Genomic DNA, 18984 nt, shown 5'->3' on the forward strand with positions numbered 1-18984 from the left:
TAATATTCTTTAAATCTAATAACAAATATTCTTTCTTAACAGGATTTATTTCCTGTTAATATTTCCTATAATATCATTACTGAACATGAGATAGCTGTTCCGGAATTTGTCACATGAAATCGAAACTAACATGACCACTCATATAAAAACGATTTCTCGAACAATATTAGTTCTTCTCGTAATCAAACTATTAATCGAATGTACTGTGGAAACGGTATATTTTCAGCAATGTTCCACTTATCTCACGATAATATAAAATTTTCTTTTTCAATAAAAATCATGACCGTCTTACTCTCTAGTGGTACAATACTCACATTCTTTACCACTATGTTTACACTCATCTATATAATAATTATCGTTGTAAACCTGCAGATACGTCAACTGCTAAAACATATAAATCTTACAATCACAGACACATATTTATATAACTCATTCAGTAATGTCTATATATATCCTGTATTGTCTACGTAATTCTAATTACAGCTATGCATTTAACTTTATATATTGTTAAAAGGTCGTAGTGCACAACTAGTTTCGTCACTAAATCTGACATTAACTCTATTAATGTCGTTTTTTATCCTAGGTACAGCTACAGTACCTAGTACAGTAGTACAGTACTATTATTCGCGACAGTAGAAGCTTTCTTTCATAATACAATATTTTACTAAATACTATGACCTATATTCATTTTAACAAAAGAAAGCATTAGCTATCAATCTAATACAGTTCACAGTTGATGCTTTACCATCAGACTAATTAAACTTCGCTTTTGATACTACCATCTACAGTCAGAAATCATTATTCGATGTGATTTTACCATAATCTTAAATTAAAATATTTTTGGTCAACTGACACAAACGTAAAATAAATCATTTTTTATTTCCTTTTATATTGTCTGAGTCACACTAGATGGCACTATATTCCTGAAAAAAATTATTGAAAACTTCCATTTACAAACTGAAATCCCAATTTCAAAACATTAAAAAAACAATTAAACTTAAATTTATAGATTTCTACATTTTTTTTTCAATTCCATTCCCAACATATAATATTTTATTGACCTATTTTCACCGATTCCTTTTGAATAAATTACTGAAACAGCTTTACTTTACTTTAACACTTCCATATTTCCTGCATAGTTACAGTTTTACTATGATGCAGGAAAACAGTTTCATATGTTATTGTTGTATTTAATAAGATTCTTTAAAACTGTTAAACGTTTTAGGAGTCCCCCGCTGGTACAGCAGTACGTCTGCGGATATACAACGTTAAAATTATGGGTTCGATTTCCTTCGGTGGACTCAGCAGATATCCTGATGTAAGAAAGGAAACGCACCCTCAAATAGAGGGACAAAAGTTTGGTTCTCATACGCTGGTTCAGTTAATTATGAAGCAAAACTTAAACAAATACGAATAATTTATGTAAATGAAAGATATTTCTGAAAAAAAAAAAAAAACACCCATTCGAAAAATACCTTTTATTCTGTTTCGTTCAACATCCTGGGACAAAATATAAAATTTCATTTGGGACGAGTTTCTCCGAGAAACGATTTAGCAGCTGTGGAGGCCGATGAAGGTACGATATGGCTCTTAGATTTTTTTGTAGATTACTAGAGCATCATAATCTAATCTCGAGGAACATACAAATTCAAATTCAAAACTTCATGTTTCATCTTTGTTTTCGTGTTACTCTTTAGCTGCCACTTGAGTAGAGAGCTCGACTCCTAATCTGAGGGTTGCAAGTTCGAATCCCCGTCACAAGAAACATGCTCGCCCTTTCACCCATGTGGGCATTACAATGTGGCGGTCAATCCCACTATTCGTTGTTAAAAGAGTAGCCCAAAAGTTGACAGTGGGTGGTGATAACTATCTGCCTTCTTACATTGCTAAATTATGGACGGCTAGCGCATATAGCACTCGTGTAGCTTTGCGCGAAATTCAAAAACCAAACTAACTTATAACTATTCGTTATTTAATTAACTTCTTTACTTAGTTCATGGCATACATTGTTTTACATTTTATTAATGGATTGTACTCATGTGTGGTTTTAGATAAAGCTTGCTTTGAACCTCTACGTTGTAATTTTTTGGAATATTTTTGTTAGTTTTTATTAACGACAAAACCGTAGGTAAAACAAAAATATCTTCGTAAAGTTGTTCTTTTGTCTCATTATTGTATGTAATCTTTGAAGTTTTTGAAACAAAGATTTTCGTGATTCTTTGCATGTACACAAAAACATCATTAGGCTCACCTGGATCCTGAGATAAGAGTATAAGAAGCTTCCTGTCTGTAAGACGAGACGATTATAACAATGTTGATTGTTCAAAGAAAATTCGTTACCATTAACTTGGTTCTATAGCACTCGTCTGAAGAACGAGCGGTTCTACCTCATATTTACTGACGCTATACTCGCTTTACTTTGACCTTCGCTGATAAAGCGGTAAGTCTACGGAGTTACAACGCTAAAATCGGAGGTTCGATTCCCCTAGGTGGACACAGCAAATAGCCCGATGTGTCTTTGCTATGAAAAAACACAAACACACACACCACCCGTTATAAACTAGTGACGTCATTAAACAGGGACAGCAAACGAAACATAAATATGTAAGTCAACATATATTCATTCACAAAAAATGTTTTGTTCCTGTTGAAATGAACCCTAACTGGATAGTGTTGCTCTACTGTTCAGGACAGTTCAGTTGGTTGTTTCAAGTTATGTACACAAATACAGAAGGGTCTACTTGGGATATTTGTTCAACAGGTTTCGAAATGTTCAGTATCATGGAACATTATATAAATTTTAATTGGTAATTAGGGGTGGGATGTGTGATATCGCTGAGAAAAGGCCTAATATTCTATACTTTGTATGTTCTCCTTTTGATAGGAAGTCGTTTTTATATTATCATAAGAAGATATCTCTGAAAAAATCAAACTCAACTTTTACAACGAAGTGTAAGAAACCTAAGTGTGATATATGTTCTGACGTCAAGTTTTAAGTATGACAGATTTAGTTTTTTCGGACATTGCAATAATTTCATTAGAATATGCAGATACTATTACTAAACCAACAGGCCTGTCTGAGAACTTGTGGCAGGGATGTTTTGAAATGAACCATATGAGAGTATCGTATAATGAACGATATTACTTTAAAGTCACACCTACAACTTTGTGTGTTAGGCTTAACTAATTCTGTTAAATATGACTTAGTCTTCACATTTCACGAAATTAAAAGTAAAAGTTTGACTCAGTGCCAACATGTTATTTTGAACGAAATCGAAATTCAAAACAAGTTGTTTAGTTAGATATCAGTTATCACACTAAGACTTCTACTCAGAACTTCCTAGTACACTGCGCCCTTGACATTTTTCTAAACGTCTTAAGGTATTTGACCCTTAAACGCAAACGAGATACTGAAAACTTCGTGTCTAAAGTAACATCAATAAAGATTGTTTTTAAATGTTTCTAGCAACACTTAAACATAAGCATCAAGTGAATTGCTACATAATGAGAGAAAAAACGAAACGTAAAATTACCTAAATATTGTTGTCTGGTAATCGAAATCGTTAAAATCATGTTTAAAAATTAAACAAACCGAAAAGAATTTGAAGTAGATAATAATTCCATTTGAGTGTTTTAATACTTTTATTTTTAGAAAAAAAAATGAAAAAAGTGAAAATGTTTGTTTGTTGGTTTTTTGAATTTCGCACAAAGCTACTCAAGGACTATCTGTGCTAGCCGTCCCTAATTTAGCAGTGTAAGACTAGAGGGAAGGCAGCTGGTTAACAACACCCATCACCAACTCTTGGGCTATTATTTTACGAAACAATAGCGGCATTGACCATAATGTTATAACGCTCACACGTGCTGAAAAGGTGAACATGTTCGATAGCCGTGTTTGGGATCCGAGACAAGCACATTATGTAATAGTCGAACGCTACCTTTCCATCAGGTCACGCCATGTCTACGTGTTTAATAAAATATTTATTGTTTGTACTTCATGTTGTCTTGTTTTTTAATAATTTAAATAAAAGTAGATCAGCCTGGCATAGCCACGTGGTTAGGGCGCCAAACTTGTAATCTGAGAGCCTAGGGTTTGAATCCCCGTCACACCAAACATACTCTCTCTTTCGACCCTGGGGTCGTTATAACGTGATGGTTAATCCCACTATGCGTTGGTATAAGAGTAGCCCAAGAGTTGGAAGTGAATGGTGATGACTAACTGCCTTCCCTCTTGTCTCATACTGCTAAATTAGAGACGGCTAGCGCAGATAGCCCTTGTCTAGCTTTGCGCGAAATTCAAAACAAACCAAACCTTACACATTACACTAACATAGATACGTTGATACAAATACAGCTATATAATACCTCACAAAATTTATTATATACATGTCTTATGAACTTGACAACTTTAATTAAGCCCCTTAAAGCGTCTTTCATATCAATCACAGGTCACATTAAGTAAATTATATGAATATAAAATAAGGTAATTTTTGACATTCTTTTAGCAATAGATTTTAACTGAAACATATCTTCATATCATACTTCAGAAAAACAAAAGTTTCTAATGTTTACTAAGACTTAGGAGAATTTCTGGTCATCTAATTGAAGAGACTGGTTTAATCAGTTCATTACAGTGACATGTTAAGTTAACCATTTATATTTATACCTGTCTTTGTTGTTCGATTTTCTTGTTTAATTGACGTAAATCGTTTGTATTTACTTATGCGAACAAAAATTTGAAAGCATTTTCACCTGCGTCTATTTAACCACGTTTTCATGGAATCCGATCGGAAATCGTGATGCTATATTTAATATACTTTAATTCTATTAACAAATTTCCAAATGTCAACAAGATATCGTCTAAATAAGGTGTCATACTTCTTAGTTCCTCCTTGTATCATGGACATCAGATTGCTATTACCTGATTTGTCATATGAAATGACGCAATATTTTCCGAACCACCGTCATCGAAATTATCACGACTACTTACGTCAAAAAATTTGTCGAACAATATTACTTCTTCTTGTGATCAAACTATCAATCGAACATAGTGTAAAAATTCGAAAATTATTCACATATCTCATGATAATATAAGATTTTCTTCTTCAATAAAAATCATACGCGTCTTATTTCTCATTGGTAAAATACGTTCTTTGCCGCCATGTTTCCACTCATCAAAAGGATAATGAAGGATAGTAAAGCGACAGATATTTCTACAACTAAAACATATAAAGAGAAATGTCCGACAACCTCTCAGACACAAGTATATATATATATACAAAATATTAAATATTGTTTATCCACGTCCTGCATTGTTAACTTAAGTCTAATTACACCTACGACTACTGCTTAATATATCGTTAAAAGCTTCTAGCACACCAAGTGTTTCATTAACTCTGTTAATGTCATTTGTGGGTCTATGTACAACTACTTGGAAACAAAATTTCACTCGTTTTTAGTAGGGGTAAGGATTACTTCTGGTTGAGTTGGTGCACGACCACGTGATCTAAGGTTATAATCATGGGTAACAGTATCATCTTACGTCGTCATAGATGTTCTTGACACACAGACCCTGTAACTTGTCCTCGATACTAATGTGGTATTAGCGTCTTCTAACTCTTAATTTTCTGTCTAGGCTTTACTTATCTCTTCATCGTTATAAGATAAATTTAATTTATTCGAATAATAAGATTGGACTTTAATTTTATTTTTTGTCAGTTGCTTGGTTTTCATCAATCATATATTCTTAAAGATAGGGTTTCCTTTCTTCAGTTTCTTTAATCTATTAACATGTACCAACTGTTTTCTTTTTTTTACACATTTTTGTATTCTCAAAATGGATTGAACTTGTTTGTTTAAGTGCTCTGAAAGTGTCTTTCCACAGTTCTACTTATTTCTTGGTGTTTCCTCTATTAACGATAAGGGTATATAACAACAATTTATATATTAATTTTATTTCATTAGGTTCGCCTTTTTATTTGTTTGTTTCTCTCTATTTTGAGCATGTTGTATTAAATGTTTTTTAATATCTCAAAGACTAACTGCAGTCTCTGTAAAGCTCAGTCTTGTAATCATAACCTTCTGCATGATAAAATATTTTTATGGTCATTATCTCTTGCTTTGGCAGCAGTACATCTCTACCATGTAATAGAAAAAACGGACTTTCCAGAGTAGACTCATTTTCAGCACTTTTGTAATAAATGAACCAGCTCTTCCCAAGTTTTATTATCTTTCTCAAAGTATTGAGAAATTATATCTCGCAAAGTTCTGTTGAATATTTCTACTAATACCGTAGCAGCTGGATGGAAAGCAGTTGTTTCAGTTTTCTGGACACTTAACAATTGATCAATGTAATTTTCTAACGTAAAACGAAGTTACCATCTCTATTCATCAGAAAGTACTGGGTTACACCGTGTCTCGCTGTTATGTTATTTGCAAATGCTTCAGCAATCGTTTCCGCTTTTTGATCAGGCAGCAAGTTATTTATTAACTCATCTTTATTTTGTTCACTAATCTCATAATCTAAATCACAAATTATTGGGCTACACACTCACGTTAAATCAACAGATCAATTTTAATATTTAATTGGAATTAAGCAGGATTGGTGACAGTCGATTATTTTTTGATAATACAGTTATTTTATAAGATACCATGGTATCTTGCCATTATTTTTATTTTAAGAAATTAAAATAGTGGCGGTAAGACTAATTAAATTCACTGTTGGTGCTTCACCATCATCTACAGTCAGAAATCGTTATTAGATGGGATTTTATCATAATCTTGAATCAAAATCTCATTTGTTGACAGGCACATACAAAAAAAAAGTTTTTTTTAAACTGTTTCAGTCACACCAGTTATCACTATATTCCAGACAATATTTGATAGGACATATTTATTTATCAAAGAAATCATGGTTTCAAAACAATTAAAAAATAAAACTTAAGTTTATAGATTTCTCCATTTTTGTCCATTCCAGTCCCAACATACAATATTTCTATTGACATATTTTCGTCGTTTCCTTTTCAATAATGAACTGAAAGAATGTTGTAGAACAGTGTATTTGGCTTTACTTTACGTTAACACTTCGATATTTCCTGCATGGCTACAGATTACCTGCGATAAAGGAAAACAGTGTACCATATTATTGTACAATTTAATAAGATTCATCAAAACTGTTAAAGGTCAAACAGTATTTCTATATTCACTAGCTTCTGATGTAATGACCCAGAAAGGATCCAAATTTAATAAGAAATATATCGATTCATTCGATATAACCTATATTACAGGTATTATAATTAATAAAGATAGTGTAACTATCCTTAAAAAAGAATAGAACATTCCATACGAAGCACGTACCAATTACTCGGAAACAAGCTGGTAAAGTAAAGTAAATATTCACATCGATTTTAGATCTGTTTACAGCTTTTTATTGAAACACTAATGAAACATATTTAATGAGAACATGATTTGCTAATCACACATACTATACCAACTGTGAAACAATTGTTATTAAATAAGTATCTGACAATAAATAATTAGCGTTTGGAAAGTTTATTTATATTCAGTTGTGTTTGTGTGTTTTTGTTATTGCAAAGCTACATCGGTCTGTTGAGGTCCCCATACGTTCAGTTGTCTGTATTATGAAAATAGAACACTAAATCATTAAGAAATAATTATTGGACGCTCCGTATAACGTATAATTTAAGTAAAATGTTAAATTTTCACCTAACTAACGTTAAATAAACTTATTTAAAAAGTTTCACATAACATAACGTAATTGTACCTAACCTAAACTCGTTTGGAGTGTGACAAACAAATAAATAATAATAATGTATAACATTAAAAGAAACAAATTAAAGTTTTTAATAATTCAGATTGAAACGAAGGGAAACAAATAACTCTGTATTTTACTTTTGGAAAAAGTAATATAAACCCCATAAGGCTTATTCAACATGATACCGTACTTTGAAAGTACATCAGTGTCAGAAAGAAAACTGAAAACATTTCTATAAAGTTTGTGATTTAAATTCGCTTGTCAATACATCTGGAGAAGAAGCCAATTATAAAGTATGACCTTTGTATAATTTGAAATCAGGAAATAGTAATCTGGGTTATAACAGTTTCGTAACTCAGAGCTGTGGCCTTCACTATGATTGCGTATTTACAATACGCTATAAAAGTTCGTAAATTTGAAGAACACTATTAACATAACGAACTTACTTAGAGCCGATATCAAGGTCTTTTTGTTTATTGCACTGGAATGAAGATGAGGCTAGTGGTAAGTGTTTTACAGTTTATTCTGTAAGTTACTTATCGGTTAAACTCTAGCACAGCTCACCGGAGACAAATAGTTGTATTTGGTGCATGGTATTATTCCAGTGTGAGAAGTGGCAAAATAATATGAGATAAATAGACCAAAATTAATTTCTGTTCATTAGAGACCTGATCTCATTAGATTGTTAGTGAAATATAAATTGATAACATAATTCTTAGAAAGATATTCTATTTCAGTATAACAGAATTCCCAGTAAAATAATACTGTGACAAACAATCTCATCATATAAAACAATAAACAAGAAAATTATGTTGAATTTACGATCAAGCTCTTCGCGCGGAATCTGTCACAACACCAGTAAAATAATCTTTATGTTGACTACATTCACTAAATTAATAAGTCATTTCTATTACCGTTATTAATACAAATTAGGCTAAACGATTTGGACTAAACATGAATAATGCCATTTATTTTATACATAGTCTGTTCTATGTTTGAACATTTCACAATAAAATATTAAAACTTTATGGAGAAAAGTTATAGGATAAGCTAATTTACATCGTACTAGTTTGTGTAACTGTTTCTCTCTGTGAAAAACTATGGTTCTACAGAATTTCCTCACAGAAGAAGCAAGTAGTTTGTTTTTTAATGGTCATAGTTTCATAAAAAAAATATTTATTTTTTTACAGAATTTCATTCTACTTTTGGTGATTACGGTCTCCACTGTAGGAAGTTACGCTGAAAACGGAAATAACAAAATAACCCGAAACATCCACAATGGTAATGGTGGATACGAATATATAGGGGAAAATAGCAGAGCTCTTAACAGATGTAGGAATAAAAGTGGTTTTGTAAAGAAACCAGATTTCGGAAAACGTAACGAAAATGGAAAATACAAGAAGAATATGTTTAGAAGAGACCCAGACGTAGGCTTGGTTTTGACCGTGACCCTAACTCAAGAGATGGGTTAAGAAGAGGAACACGAAAAGCAAGACAAACACGTTCCGGAGGAAGAAGTGAAATATTGTATATTGAGCTAAGAATGAATGACAGTCTACATTTGGACGCATAAAATCGTATTGGCGGAGGGTAATTGGTAACAACTCACTTAATTTCTATGTTCATGTTAGTATAAATAAGTAATAATATCAACATTTAAATGCGGAAGTATTTCAAAGTTTCACTTTTCTAATAATAATGTTAATCAATTTAACCACTAGGCCATACCTCTCGGCTCGTGTATCTGAGGATTGTTTATTGAAATCCTTATAGTATGAAACATACTTGTTCTCTCATTAGCAAAAGAGTAGTCCAAAATTTTCATAATTCGTGACTTTGTTTACGTCTCTTTTATTAATGTGAACATTATCTTACATGATAAAAGAATGCATTCTCTGGTCTTTTAATAACAATCACACCATATCGTCACTGCTTTGTTAACTTTTGTAAGAAGCTGGATTGTGAACTTTACTGTTTTAAAATTGTTGAATATTTAAAGAGTTTTCAATTTCTCAGTGTTAATATAAATAATAAGTTTTATAAGTAATGTGTAATGTTTAAGAGCTTAAATTTTATACACATTAGAAGAACGTATTGGTATGAAATGAGAAATATTAGAGCACCAGTCACGTTGTTTATTTAATATAAACTACACAGTGGTGTATGTGAAATTTGTTTATCGCATAGAACCTACATCAGGTATTACCGATTGAAGTCACTAAAGTTATTGATAAGTCGTTGGGAGAAGAGAAAGGACTGTTATTGTTTTACATCATAAGTAATCTTCAGTTTTATTAGAGGGTAAGAATGGAACATTTTAACATGTACTTTACAATTAGCTGTAATAGGAAGTAGGATAAGATTCATAAATAACGTCTGTGATATATTATTTGTACCACAAAATCCCACTGGTATACATTTATATATTTATATGTTATAATAAAATAACTTAGAACAACATCGACAGTTTTGTCCCGTTAATTCAAGTTGTATTGAACTGGATATATGTTTTTCTTTTTACAACTTCTTAGAATCTGGATTATCGCCGAAAGAAATGATGTTGTGAAATCTTTTCTTTGCTAAATCAACACCCCGTAGGTTATATAATGAAAGACAAATATATTGAAATTACTATAAACTGATTTTTGATATAAATAAACTTTGCATTGAAATTCAGTTTGATTTTTACGTAACAGAAAATAAAGAACAATGAAATGAATAAAGTAAGAAATAAAGTGTAAGTTATAGTTAAAAGAAAACTTTTGTTTATCTGTTTGTCTGTGTGTTTCAGGAACACGTTTCGATACAGAATCAAATGCTCAGTTAGGCTTGTTTATTATAAGTATATTTTGACAAGATTATTTTAATAACAAAATTAATCAATGGGTTTATTAAAGAAAAACCTCACTTGTATTTTTATAATATTTAGACTCGTTTATTGATTTCACAGTGTTGTTTGTTTCAACTTATAAACTGAATAAAGTGTGATAAATGTAAAGATAATGCTAAGTTTATGATGAATAGTGTTTACCAGAAATGTAATATTTTTGACATCTTTTATAGAAACTAACAAATATGTGGGAGAAAATGATATACACTTTTAAGTACCTGTGTGAAACACATCTTAAATATTTTTGTACCAACAGATAGCAGCATCATTTATAAATAAATGTTTTTATATTATAGAATAACTTATTCTAAATATTTATCAAAAGCTTTTATAAACATTCTTCAAGAAATGTTACATCGATATTGACTTTACAGTTACAACCAAATTTCACCTTCGTCACTACAGTTAGTAAATCTCAGGATGAAACATTTGACCGTGAATCAAAAATATTTCTTCATGTCGACTTGAAGACGAAAGGCGTAAGACTTTTGAAACGTCGTCCTCTATACTTGTGTTTCCACAACAGGCAGTTGGCGTTCATTCTGCGAAGTTCATCATATTTTATAGTTTTCTTCCCATCCATATTTGTGTTAAATTAATATAATACAAGTACAAACACTCGGAAACATACACGGGTGATGAGAATATGTACACAAGAAATTTTATTTTCGTGAATTACTAAGAAACGAATAAACTTGTTTTTTGTAATCTTGTCATAATGTAATTCATTTAAAAATATGTGGATTAAATACTTCTTTAGAATAAACTTTCTGAAACAAAATAATTAAATTTTATAATGACCATGTTCATAAAACAGAGGAGTTGTTTTAGTATAGAAAAAATACGGGAAACAAAACACTTTTAAGTTGTGTGATAACTATTCATACAACTAAACTAGTTATAGTTTTAGTTTACAGTTGAACAATAATAAGTTGGTAAACAACGATGTGTGAATATAAGGAAGTTATCTATTGGGTAAACATGTATTATGTCCCATCCCGGGGAAACAAAATCACTTTATTATATGTTTTATGTAATCGTTCAAGTTCCTAAAACAAAGTTTTTCGTGATTCTTCGTATGTACAAAAAAATAAAATTAGGCGAACCTGGATCCTGAGACAAGACTATAAGAAGGTTCATGTTTTTAAGACAAGACGATTGTAATAATTTGGGTTATTAAAAACAAAAATCTTAACAATTAACCTTATTAACTAGGTTGTATGAAAATCATAGGAAGAGCGAGCAGTTCTTCATATTTACTGACGAAAGACACAAAAATTAAAACTTGCCACAACAAAAAGGTTGTTTCACGAAGTCGATAGTTCTCACTTCACGTTGTTCCCGGCTGGTACAGCGGTACGTCTACGAACTAACCACGCTAAAATCGAGGATTTGATTCCACGCCAGAAGGGTATACTCAGGATATGTCTTCCACTGGTATCGAAACGTTCAGCATTCTGGAACATTATATAAAAAATAACTGGGGATTAGGGAGTGAGATGGGTGGTTTTTCTGAGAAAAGGCCTAATGTGCTATACTTCGTATGTTTTCCTTTTGATAGGAAGTTGTTTTTGTATTATCATAAGAATATATGTCACAAAAATTTCGAACTCAACTTTTACAACGAAGTGTAAGAATTCTGAATATGATTTATGTTTTGACGCCAAGTATCACAGATTTATTTATTTCGGACATTGCAGTAATTTTATTAGAATATATGCAGATATTGTTACTAAATCAACAGGCAAGTCTAATAAATTGTGCCGTTAATGTTTTGAAATGAACAGTATGACAGTGTCTTACAACATTCCGTGTTAGGCCTAAGTAAGCCTCTTAAATTTGACTGAGCCTTCACACTTCACTAAATTAAAAGTAAGGGTTCTACAAAGTACCAACATGTTGTTTTAAACGAAATCGAAACCTAAGACATGTTGTTTAATTAAATATCAGTTATCACACTAAGTCTTCTACTCAGCTCTTCGATGCCCTTAAATGCAAACGATATGATGAAAACTTCGTGTCTCGAGTTACATCAATAAAGAATGTTTTAAATGTATTTGAAATTGTTTTTCTCATGAATTCAAACAGGAATTGGATCCTATTAACCTCGGAAGGGCCTTTAGGCAATGTGTCAGTCTCATTTATACAAGATTCTTTTGAATAGCATTCCAGGTTGGGTCAAGATCGGTCAACTCGTCAAGAATGAAATACGTTGAGAGACAAACCAAAAGTTTTACGCAAGACTGTTATAAAATATCTTGCATACATATAGATATGAATTTATATTTATATAGAAATAAATTTGACTATTAATTAATAAACACACAGGGATACGGTGTTTCTGAACGTTTATATAGAGAGTTTTCTAAACAAAAAAGTACATTTGGCAAATAATCTTACTGAAGTTTTATCGTTTTCGTGAAGTTAGTATATGATTATGTTTGTCAAAGGTCTCCATGCAGAATACAGGATACAGATAGCATTATTGTAAAGTTCTGGTAGAAAACTGTTATTTACATGATACGACAATGATTATTTCTGTGCTAGCGGTAATACGTAACAAAGTTTTGTAAATGGAGAACTTTAAATGTAATTAAAAGGAAACTGCGAGAAAGAAATGTAACTTATCTATGGATTTTCAGTCTTTTGATACAAAGCAACAATTACTTTGTATGTTCAGTGTTTCTTTTCTCTCCAATCTTCTTACATAAGTTTTGATGAACTCAATATTGAAATTCTCGGTGAATAGTTTAGTCAATTTGGAAATGTTTTACTAAAGGATTAAAAGAAAAATAAAAGATTTTCAAGACGTTGTTTCAGAGAATAAAACTTCTAAACCAGTAACTAACTGATGTTTACTGAACCTTGAGAGTTTTAGTGAAGTTTGAAAAATATTCTTGAATCATAATTCAATAACAGTAACCAATTGTTTCTTACTTTACAATCAACAAATATTTCCACATAATATAATCAACGCTTCCTTTTCATAAAATGATAAATTTTCAGTGCGAACTGAAACTTCTTAGTAATATAATAATAAATTTATTAAAAGTTGAAGCACCATCTTGATTAGTTGGAATGATGTCAAACATTCAGTGTACGTCAGTATGAAATAGAAAATTACTAAATTTTCTCTAACATTTTATAGCTTTGATCTATCTTCGTTTGCAAATGCATCTGAGAAAAATCCAAATATTAGGTACGTCTCTTGTTATTAATTAAAACTAATAAGGAGCATTTTGTGTATTAGCTGTTTTGTAATTTCGTTGTAGAGCCTTCAGTGTGATAATGTCATAACACTTCCCTATATAAATACGTAAACTTTTTACATAATCAGCTAGTAAGTCAGATGATATCAACGTCTTTTACCTTATCGCAGCACAACGAACATGAAGACAGTGGTAAGTGTTCCACAGTTTATTCTATAAGTTAATTATTTCCCAAACGTCAACACAACTCATCAGAAACAAATAGCTGTATTTGTTGCACGGTATAATTTCAATATTAGAAGTGGCAGTCCTCTACGTAGAATAATGTGAGATAATTTGACAAAAATTAAATTCTCATGATACGAGACCTGATCTCATTTTGGGATATTGTTAGTGAAATATAAATTTGATAACAATATTCTTTGAAAGTTATTCAATTTTATTATAAAAGAATTCCCAGTAAAACAGCACTGTGATAAATGTTCTTATCATATAAAACAACAAACAGGAGGAATTATGTTGAATTTTCAACCAGGCTACTCGAGTGGTATCTGTCACAACACCAGTAAGATAACACTAATGTTGATTAGATTCATTAAGTTAATCAACATTTGTAATTTCAATTACAATTATTAATACAAATTAGGCTAAATGATTTTGACTATTGCCATTTATTTTATATTAATTTGTTCTATGTAAGAAAATTTCACAATAAAATCTCAAAGCTTTACGGGAAAAATGTTATACGATAGGCTAATTTATATTGTAATAGTTTGTGTGTCTGTTTTTTTTGTAAAATAACTTTTGTCTACAGAATTTCCTCAAGGTCCAAACGAGTAGGTTGTTTGTTTTTAATGGTCATAGTTTTATAAAAGACATGATTTTGATATTTATTTCTATTACAGATTTTCGTTCTGCTTTTGATGACTACGGTCTTCACTGTAGGAAGTTTCGCTAAAAATGGAAATAACAAAAACATCGGAACATCTACGATGGTCACGGTGGTCCTAGAAACAGAGGGAGAGGAAGGGGAGTTATTGACCTATCTGGCTTTGACGTCGATCCAGGTTTTGGAAGACATAATGGAAATGGAAAAGGCAACAAAAAAGGGTTGAGAAGAGACGCCATCAGAGACTTAGGCTTGAAACATCATCCCAAGTTTGGCTTAAGAAGCGGTAGACGTTACGACAGTGGATTGGGAAACGGAAGAGGATTGGGTAGATTCCCAAACGGGAACGACGGTCTACATTTAGGCGGAGGAAATAGTAATGGCAGAGGAAATGGTAATGGCAGAGGATAATTCGTGATAGCTAACTGAGGTGAGTATTATTGAGTATTTGAAACTTTAAATATGAAAATATTGCAAAGTTCCACTTTTCTCGTCAGAAGTGTAAATAATTTAACCTTCCAGCCACGCTGCTCGACAATCAATCTGAAGAAACAAACTTGAACCTGTTTTTACTAATGTTGATGTCCCACAGCTGGTACAGCGGTAAGTCTATGGATTTACAACGCTGAAATCAGCGTTTCAATTCCCCTCGGTGAACTCAGCAGAGAGCTCGATGTGGCTTTGCTATAAGAAAAACACACACACACTAATGTTAATTGCATGGCAAGGCCAGCTGGTTAAGATGCTCGACACGTGATCTGAAAGTCACGGGTTCGAATCCCAGTCACGCCAATTTATTCTCGCCCTTTCAACCGTGGTGGCGTTATAATGTACTGTCAATCCCACTATTCGTTTGTTTAAAAGTAGCCTAAGAGTTGGCGGTTGGTAGTGGTGACTAGCATTCATAAATTGATAAATTAGGGATGGGTAGCGCAGATAGCCCTCGTGTAGCTATTTGTGAAATTAAAAACAAGAAACAAACCAATTCAGTAATACAAACTTAAAAGGAGGTAAAGTGATGAAGCAGTTCATAATTTTTGGACAGAAACATATTAACTGACCGACATTTATCCCCACGTGTTAAAGCGGTTTGTCTGCGGTTTCACACCAGTAGAAACCGGAAGTTGATACTTATTGTGGGTATGCGTAGTGTATAAGAACTTAAAATTTATACACACTAAACAAAATGTTAAGTATGCAATGAGAAACATAAAGGTCTCAGTTCACGTGTTTTCTTAGTGCAAAGCTACACAGTGGGCGATTTGCAATTTATCCACCATATATAATCTAACATCTGTTATTACCTAAAATCACCGATAACTCGTTAGGGGAAGAAAGAGAACTCTTGTATTTGTCTAGTATAACTAATTCTCAGGTTTAATAAAACGGTAAAAATGAAATATTGTAACTTCCACTTTACAATAAGCTCCAAATAAATAGGAGTATATTCCTTAAGGGAATTGGTTTTATGATATATAATAAATAAATAACTAATTTTAACTTAAAAACAAATTAATCAAAATGCCATTAATTTATTTTTTTGTTTCGGCTTCTTTTCTTAAGTTAAAATAAATTATACAATTAGTAAGAGGTTTGATTTGCTGTTTATAACGCAGTCCTTTCTCATGATTTTCAGGTTCGAATCCCCATCCCATGAAACATGTTCGCCCTTTCAACCATTGAAGTGTTATAATGTGACGATCATTCCACTATTCGTTGGTAAAAGAGTGGTCTAAGAGTTGGCGGTGGGGTGGTGATGACTAGCTGCCTTCCCTCTAGTCTTACACTGCTTGTTTTTTGTTTGTTTGTTTTTTGAATTTCTCACAAAGCTACTCGAGGGATATCAGTGCTAGCCATCCCTAATTTAGTAGTGTAAGACAAAGTTCTACACAGGTCTGATGATATATTTTAGCTATAGTTTGTACATATGGATATTTGGAATAACTACAACATTATAATGGCAATTTGTCTTAATTCATTCTTTAACCAATAAAAAAGAATAAGTTGGTTAATATTAAATAATTATACTGTGCCGATAAAATATATATATATTTACAGTTGTTTGTATGTTTTTAATTTTCGCGCAAAACTACACGAAGGCTATCTGCGCTAGCCGTCTCTATTTTAGCGGTATAAAACAAGAAGGAAGGTAGCTGGTCATCACCACCCAATGCCAACTCTTAGGCTACTCTTTTACAAACTAATAGTAATTTAATATCACACATTAACGTACGACTGAAAGGGCGAGCATGTTTGGTGCGACCGGAATTCGAACCCATGTATATATTTACAATAAATTATAATAAAGTGGATTTAGAGATAATTCCGTATGCAGTTGTGAAGAAGCAAAGAGAAAACTTAACGGATCCATATCTTAAAATACATGAAAAACGTATGATTTTGATATAATAAGACCTTTCCTCACAGCTGTACAACGATTGTTGGGTTAGGAGCTGAACAAACATCAGTTGAAGTCATGCATTGCTTGGTGTAGTTCTCTGTTTTGTTTAACGCAATTGATTCAAATCTATTCTTCAGAAAATGGGATATTATATTTTTATAATTTTGAATACTTGAGAAAAAAACAACTTGTAACACTGATCAACCTAACTTCTTTGATGCGTTTTCAATCAACCAGTGTAGCTTGAAATGACTACTTACTAATTATGTTTAACAGCATTTTAGAAACCATATTTATAACAATGTGTTAAATATTGTACAAAAAGATTCAATCAGTATACGGGGATAAAATACAACAAATCTATATAGTTTTATTATTCGTCCTACGTTAGTACAGCGATATGTCTCCGTATTTCCAACGCTTAAATCAGGGGTTCGATTTCCTTCGGTGGGCTGAAGCGATAATAGGATGTGGGTTTGTTATAAGAAAAACACACACACACACACACACACATTCAATTAAGAACCAGAAAATTATGTGATGCGAAAAAATATTCTTATTGAAATTACTGTAGACTGAATTGTGAAATAGAAAACACAATTTGAAGAAATAAGAGGAGATTCATAAATAGAATAGCGTTCAGATTATGAAGCGCACGCCTTAACGCGCTAGGCCATGCCAAGCCCCAACAAAATAAATAAAATACATGAATGAAATAGTTTATCGTTTTCTTAAAAGATGAAATACCAAAATCCCTTAATAATAATTAAAATTAATTAAATAATAACTTACTTACACCATCATGACACTTTATGTGATTTAATTCAATTTATATAAAACTTGATAAGATTTTATAATTCTAGACTTTCTTAGGATCCGGATTCTCGTCGGTAAAAATGATGTCCTGAAATTTTACCTTCATTCAATTAAGAACCAGAAAATTATGTAGTACGAGAACAAATTCTAATTGAAATTACTATAAACTGAATTGTAAATTTAAAAAAACAATTTGAATTGTAACAAGTTTGATTTTTCTAGAACAGAAAATGAAGTGTAAATTATATTTAAAGAAATCTTTCGTGAATTTGTTTGTCTGTGTGTTTCTTCTCTACCAGTAACAAGGTTTGATACAGAATCATGTTTATTTAGGGTAGTTTCTTTAGAATATATCCAGTCTTGATTCATAAAGATATTGAGATAAAAAGTGAAACAAATCACCAGTCCATAAGCTTCAGCATAGTATAAACTACACAGGTATGTTTCGGTGAATAATATAAACTATAAAAGTATGTTTTGTAAATAGTATAAACAATACACAAGGGTGTTTCTGTAAATAGAGTAAACTATATAAGGTTGTTTCTCTAAATAATATAAACTATACAAGTATGTTTTTCTAAATAGTATAAGCTATGAAAGGGTGTTTCTGTAATTGATATAAACCATCCAAGTATGTTTCTTTAAATACTACAACTATACAAATATGTTAATGTATATAAAGTAAACTATACAAATATGTATGAACAGGATGTATTTATGCAAGGGAGAATCTTCATAGCTACGACACTTGAAATTCTTTTAGGCCGGGTTAAAGTTAATACCATGTGTGGAACATGCTGACTGCCGATTCCATTTGATTGCTCATCACGACGTCTACTTACCTGACCTCAAATTAAAATTCTTCATGGTATAAGAGTAAATTAACCTATGAGACCTTATGCAGATGAAATAGAACATTTAAAGGGTTTAAGCTCTTGATTCCGAAACTAGAATTAGATTTCAAATCAATCAAAAAGATGACGGAGTTATGAGGAAAACGTTCCA

At 31.7% G+C, this 18984-nt stretch overlaps 2 long non-coding RNA genes across 4 annotated transcripts; one reads left to right on the top strand and one right to left on the bottom strand.

Moving 5' to 3' along the window:
• Window positions 1-8042: 8042 nt before the first annotated feature.
• LOC143254179 (uncharacterized) lies at window positions 8043-11372 on the top strand. Of its 2 annotated transcripts, none has more exons than XR_013030067.1 (3): window positions 8043-8278; window positions 8965-9364; window positions 10306-11372. It is a non-coding gene; the product is annotated as an uncharacterized LOC143254179 (long non-coding RNA). The 2 variants fall into 2 exon arrangements; XR_013030066.1 differs by having other exon boundaries at window positions 8096-8278; window positions 11039-11372.
• On the bottom strand, window positions 10977-13433 carry LOC143254180 (uncharacterized). Of its 2 annotated transcripts, none has more exons than XR_013030069.1 (3): window positions 13332-13433; window positions 11954-12121; window positions 10977-11206 (listed from the first exon to the last, which is right to left on the bottom strand). It is a non-coding gene; the product is annotated as an uncharacterized LOC143254180 (long non-coding RNA). The 2 variants fall into 2 exon arrangements; XR_013030068.1 differs by lacking the exon at window positions 13332-13433 and adding an exon at window positions 12468-13321.
• Between the last annotated feature and the right edge of the window lie 5551 nt (window positions 13434-18984).

Source organism: Tachypleus tridentatus, chromosome 6 (assembly GCF_004210375.1).
Source record: "Tachypleus tridentatus isolate NWPU-2018 chromosome 6, ASM421037v1, whole genome shotgun sequence".
Lineage (NCBI taxonomy): Eukaryota > Metazoa > Arthropoda > Merostomata > Xiphosura > Limulidae > Tachypleus > Tachypleus tridentatus.